General features: G+C 34.8%; 1 long non-coding RNA gene across 3 annotated transcripts; it reads right to left on the reverse strand.

Annotated features, from left to right (window-relative positions):
- Positions 1-1,606: 1,606 nt before the first annotated feature.
- Positions 1,607-5,841, reverse strand: LOC309490590. Of its 3 annotated transcripts, XR_014202726.1 has the most exons (7): positions 5,750-5,841; positions 5,482-5,509; positions 5,083-5,328; positions 4,184-4,270; positions 3,817-3,980; positions 2,508-2,602; positions 1,607-1,990 (listed from the first exon to the last, which is right to left on the reverse strand). It is a non-coding gene; the product is annotated as an uncharacterized lncRNA (long non-coding RNA). The 3 variants fall into 3 exon arrangements; XR_014202727.1 differs by lacking the exon at positions 4,184-4,270 and having other exon boundaries at positions 1,610-1,990; XR_014202728.1 differs by lacking the exons at positions 4,184-4,270; positions 5,482-5,509 and having other exon boundaries at positions 1,610-1,990; positions 5,750-5,838.
- Positions 5,842-6,857: the final 1,016 nt, after the last annotated feature.

A 6,857-nucleotide genomic window follows, 5' to 3' on the forward strand; every position in this document is an offset into this window, starting at 1 on the left:
TGTTTCCAAATGTCACTGGTTCGTCACTAGGGGGCGATGATCTCTGTGAACCCATGAACCACTGTCTATTTCATTTTACCTGATCTCAGATCAGTTTTTTAAATATTAATGTTTATTGACACATTTTTATAATAAAAAAGGAGTTGTAGTTAAAAGTGTCTAATTGGTCTGATTACCAAGCTCTCCATAAAACAAACAAAACAAGCCCTTCAATTTAATAAACTAACACATATAATAAAGACATTTCATATTTACTGGTATTAGATGATTTGGTAATTGCATTGAATAGATTAGACTTTAAATAAAAACATTTGTATTTGGTGTGTAAAAGGTGTTTTTATGCTGAGTTTCCGCTGTTCTGACCAGCGTGTGGCGTTTCCAGAGCTTCAATACAGTGAATCATTATGCAAATCAATCGGTTCAATGGTTTCTAAAAGCTTTGTTTCTCCCATCACTAGAGCAACATGATTCTGGTTCACTCTTGAGTTGATAACAGCAGGACAGAGAGCAAACTTTGCCTGGCCCACCTCCACTTCTGGCTGGGTCCCCGGCCCAAAACTGGCCCAACACACTGAACATGGACACACAGAGCTTCCTCTGGCCCAGATGTGGCCCACACCCTGTAAAGTGACTCTTATTGACTGATATGGCCCAGGTCTGGCCCAGGCACTGTAAGACAGATCTGGCTGAGAGTCGGCTGGGCAGAAACTGGCTGTGAAACACACATTCAACCAAGGGGTCCCATACAGAAATGTAATATATGTCAATATATGTAAATTACATATATAATGTTAGTGCCCATGTATGTCTGCTGCATATATGAGAATATATGCAAAATTCATATATGTAAAACACATAGACATATATGAAACATATATTTCAAAATATAGCAAAAATGGCCGTTTTCATGTAAGTGCCATATATTTTCCTGTATATGCACATAAATGTGAAATATATGTAAGACGCATATATGTATACATGCATATATGACGCATATATGTATACATGCATATATGTACTTATTTCTATAGTACATACTTTCACATATATTAGGGATACAAATCTTATATCTGAATGCCTTGAAATTAAATGCCTATAGTTGGAGATTTTGTCTATTGTGTAAATACCAAATATAGTATTTTAATACAATAATGCAGTGTTTTCTTTGTCATTTTTGACAAATACATCCACAAAGTACCATAACCATATGCCACAGCTTTAAAAATGCATCAGTATCACATGCATGTACACTGTAAAACTTTTCACTGTAAATTTACAGTAAAATACTGGCAGCTGGGTTGCCATCCACATACTGTATTTTTACAACACTACTACAGTAAACAGCATTTACAGTACTCCACTGTAATTACCAATTATACCACATTTTACATTATTAAACTTGTCGACAGCAATAAATTGTATTTTTACAGGGAATACTGCTTTTATTATTACATAATTAAAATATTATACTTTAAGGTTTCATAAGAGTAGGCACACTAGGAAAAAGAAAACAAAATTTTCTGGGTTTTAAAACATTTATTTAGTTAAAATGCCATCTGTGAACATGTTGGCTGAATTACTTTTTAAACATAAAATGCAATGTTAACACTTAACAACAGACAGGTAACAGTTAGCACTTAATTAAAGGAATAGTTCACCCAAAAATTTTAATTAGCACATGATTTACTCACCCTCAAGTCATCCTAGGTCTATATGACATTCTTCTTTCAGACGAATACAATCAGAGTTCTATTACAAAATGTCCTGGCTCTTCCAAGCTTTATAACGACAGTGAAATGCTGTTTCTTTTTTGAAGTCCATAAAAGTGCAAACGAAATCCCATTCAAAGTCTGCAAGGTTTTGCAGAAGTGAGGACACCTGTAGGCTTACAGTGGTGTTCTTGTTTTGCACAATTTGGCCAGTTTTCTTTGAAGTTACTTGTCCTTTCTTTGTTTTTGATCCACGTTCAGGATTGATGTCAAGAATGCATCTAAAAGGCAGAAAAAAACAACAATTAAATATTATTAACTGAGTGTATATATTTTGACAAAGAGAGACAGCACAAAAGCTGTCTAAAACTGAAAAAAAAAAAAAAAAAAAAAAAATGCAATGTTGGATGTTGTGATCAATAACTGATTTTTTTCTGCCCTGGTAAAATACATCAACTCAATGTGTCTGTTTACATGCAACACTGTCAACTAAGTACATTTTTGGAAGTGCGGTTGCCAGATTTAAAGTTTTATTCTACAACTTTTGTCTACTCATCACCCAGCTCATTAACAATATCATCCCCTCATCAGGTCCATCAGAGTATCAGTGGAAAGGCAGTCTTTAGACTCCGTTTATATAGAGCACACACTGCCAGAATCCAGCCCAAACATTTGTGACAGAAATAATTTAACTTAATTGCAAGCCTTGCAATGTTTATTGCATATATGACAACATGATTTACCAGACTAAAATGCATGTTTGCACCCAAAAATTTAAATTCTGTCATTATTACTCACCCTCAAGACTTCTGTTCATCTTCGGGACACAAATGAAGATATTTTTGATGAAATCCGATAGTTTTGTCCTTCCATTGATAACAATATCATTGCAACTGTCAAAGCCCAGAAAAGTGGTAAAAACATTGGTAAATATATAGCTACAGTGGTTCAACCTAAATATTATGAAGCAGGGTTTCTGCACATTTTTTAAAGTCAAATTTAAGGCTTTTTAAGACCCGAAGAAATCAAAATGAATACCATGCATTAGGGGTGTGCAATATTGACAAAATATGTCTCGATCGATATTTTCAAAGTTTTCTTGATAATAATTAGATAACATTTTACTGATTGTGTTTCTGTGCTTGGTGCCATGGCTTGTTTAGGCCTGTTGACAGCTGACTGACAAAGATATTCATATTTTTCATATTCTATGCAGTGGTCAGTTTACAGCACTGACAGAAATTAATTTTTTATTAAGGGGTAATATTTGCCACCTTAAATTGATTTCAAGGGGCATTTTCACCCATATATGGACATTTGTAGATGTTTCAACAAGATATCTTTCACATCTACTGCAGTCAGATTCACCCATGTTCACGCTGAAGGAATCACTCACATGGCTGGGCACTTGTATGACACATTAAGGATATTAAGAGGCTAAAAGCAGGTTTAAAACTTGCCCCATTGAAGTCAACAGGGTGCAAATTTTAAAAAGAGGATAACACGGTGTAGGCAACACCGATTTTTGTCGTTGTTCTCTGTATTGACAGCACAAAAAATGAGCTCAATGTTAAAATTGACCGGAGTTCTCCTTTAAGGTTGCACTAGTTACATGGATTATTTAAACAATGTTTTTACTAGCTTTCTGGGCCTTAAAAGTTGCAAAGACGTTGCTGTCTATGGGTGGTTCAGAAACCTCTCAGATTTCATCAAAAATATCTTAATTTGTGTTCTGAAGATGAACGAAGGTCTTACAGGTTTGGAACTACATGAGGGTGAGTAATTAATGACAGAATTTTCACTAATCCTTCAACTGAAAACAACTTGCACTGACATATCTTAAAATATATGACTACCACTGTTTTATATCAAGATGCACACCAGTAATGTTTTTTTTTTTATGATACATTATTATAAAAGCTGCTTAAATACCCTAATTTTATTAAGGCCTAGACCTGGCTTAAGCTAAGCCCTGTATGGAAACCAGGGCCATTTTGTTCATACCAGTAGTCAACATAATAAATACTGTCAAGTCAAGGTTAGTGACACAATTCAGTCTAATATATATATTATATATATATGAATGGCAAATATGCCAATGACTAACCTCTGAACAAACTCAAGGTGCTGCCTCTTCCTGGTACTGCAAGCTGAACTCATAGGAGGAGGCAAACAGCGCTGCCAGGCCAGTGATGAAGTTAGGCTGTGATCCTTCACACACACCTTGACCTTCCAAACTTAATATCCAGCACTGGTTGCTTAGAGATTGACCTGTAATGGAATAAAAATAAAATAAAAAAAAGAATAAATAAATAATATTAATAATTAAAATAACTACTGTGGGTTCCACTGTGGTTCGATGTAGTTGTCTATTCATAGTTCTATGAATTAAATTTTTCAACTAAAAATTAAAATTGGTTAGAATGCTAAAATGCACTGGCATATAATAATGTTTGTTTTAAGCATAAACTCACTTAATTTTGACTTATTCTTTCAGAAAACAAGACAATTTTTACGTGTCTATTAAATGCTTCTTCATGTAAGAATTGTAGATATCTGGACTGGAAACAAAATAAAAAACTAATTAAGAAAAACATATTTTGCAGTGGGGTGAGTAAATGATGGCTTTTCATTTTAGGTTTCATCTACCCCTTTAAAGTCGGCATGAAATCAAATTTGACAAATCTTCTTTTTATATGTAATATTGTAGTGTTTATTATAAATGATTTATTTGTGCACTTCATTATTTTTTTTTTAATTCATGTACCCTTATAATCTTTAATCAAATACATTACCCTTCCCTCCCCCCTCGAAACGACCTCTCTTCTCTTTCGGTCACGTGCCATGGCGAAAGGGTGCGGCCAGAGCCGATGAGGGTGCGGCTATCGGTGTCTGTCTCGTTTGTTATGACAGTTAAGGTAAATAACTAGATTTAAATACGATAGATAGCCTACCATTCGGACACGTCGAGATGCTCTCGAGGGTGAACTTGACTGATAACTTGACTTGACTCATCTTGGTTCGCGGGAGGCTCATATAAATATGGGCTGATTCCTGCCTGAAAATTTAGCTGCTCGTCCTCGTTCTCGTCGCCGGGCTCCTCAATAAAAAAATCCTTCATGGGAGGGTAACGGTGGGGAGTCCGGTGGAGAGAAATCCTCCACAACTGAATGTAAACTGGCATTCAAATCTGCCTCCATTTTGTTTGCAACGCCGAACCTCCAACGATCCAATCAATTCCCGAAGGACGAAATCAAGCCCCGCCCTACATTTTTTTCTAATTTCAGAAGCCGTTTCACTCGGATATACGTCACAACAAGGAAAAAATTACAATCTCAACTTCCGTTTCATGGCGACTTTAATGTTTACATACCAGGAAATAAGTCGTGGACTTTCTGGCAAATGTAGATTGCTGGACATCAGCGACGCAAATTCCTGAAACAATTTTTAAAAAGGACAGCACAACCTTGATCAACAGAACCAAAACATAAAACATATTACAAATTAATGAGATTTGCTTAATAATCTCTACTTATCTGCTTGAAGGATAACACCGTCTAACTTCTTTGAATTAGGGAGTAGTTGTAGGACCATGGGATGGCAATCAGGAATAGGCCCACTACATTTGAAAACAGCATTAGGAACATGGATTTTCATGTGCTAGCAAAATTCTGACAACGATTCAAAAGCACGATCACAGACCTGACAGAATTTGACAGCATTTTTTTTTACCACATAGACTATAACTGTAACACTACTTAAAAGCACTTACATTAACAATGGCCATCAGATTACAAAGCCTAAAACGAAAATATATATCAAATGCACGTCATGCAAATAGCATGGTAAAGGTTGCCTATTATATGAAATGTCGAAGTTAACGTTACTTGGTAAACAGGTGAACAGAGTCAGTGAATTGCTTGCGCGGCCACGGTAGTAAACCGCGTTCGCAAAATCAAACCAAATAACGTTACGTGAAAACAATGTAGAAATGCGAACGCAAAAAAAAATAAAAAATAATAACTTATATATTGGCTTACCGTATCACTCAGTTGAACAATTCTCCATCTTCTCAAACTCTAAATCCCACTTATCGTCACGCGCAGATTATTCAATGACAAATTCTTCCATCTGTCCTCAGGTAACGTTAGCTGCTACCTTTAACGTCGTCCAGCTGCGTCACAGGCAACTAATGTTTGAAACACGAACCGAACCTCAAAAAAGCTTTAAAATTGCTCACAGATTCGCAGACATTGTTTATCTTGATAACAGGAATGATTATTTGTTCAGTTGAATCCCGCTGACGAAACAAGTTTGCCTGTTGTAGCTGTCTAACGTTACTGTCTGCTGCTCGCATGACGCGTCACATTTGAACTGAATTGAGCGCGAAAGAAATCAATCCCACAATGCAATGCCCTTTCAGTCAGTATGATGGTATGATCCTATATAACGAATTTATCAGGACGAAAACAGAAATGTGCTGTATATTTACAGCTGTTCTGTAAAAGATACATATACTGTATTATGGAAATACAGTACAATTCTGTAAGAAATTCGTTATAAATTTACAGTAAAGGGTTACAGTGTATGTTTACATACATTTATTAAATATGTGGAAAACAAATATGTATGTCACATATTTATAATTAATGTTGTCCATATATGCCAGAAACCAATACTATACTGTAATATATGCAGATATATGGTATCATATATGGATGAACTCAAATATTTTCTTCACATGTTTGTTCATATATGTTGCAGGCATATATTGTGTTCTCAGATAAGTCAAATATATGTATAGATATATGTTGCAGGCATATATTGTGTTCTCAGATAAGTCAAATCTATGTATATGTCATGCTATTTAAAATATAAGTACATATATGGCCATATATTACATTTTTGTATGGGGTTTTATTATACAATTAACAAATACACTTTAATATAAACATGTATGAACAATGAACAAATACACTATGATATTAGCATTTATTAACAACACACCGATTCTTCATTTGTGATCATGTATTAGTTATGATTTTCATAAAATTTTCATATATATTTACACCATTGTCTATAAATGTAATGATTATGTAACAATTAGTGTCAGAACTACTGATTCTTGATCTTGATCTTTTTTTATGA

This window comes from Leuciscus leuciscus (genome assembly GCF_965113295.1).
Source record: "Leuciscus leuciscus genome assembly, chromosome: 25".
Taxonomy (NCBI): Eukaryota; Metazoa; Chordata; class Actinopteri; order Cypriniformes; family Leuciscidae; genus Leuciscus; species Leuciscus leuciscus.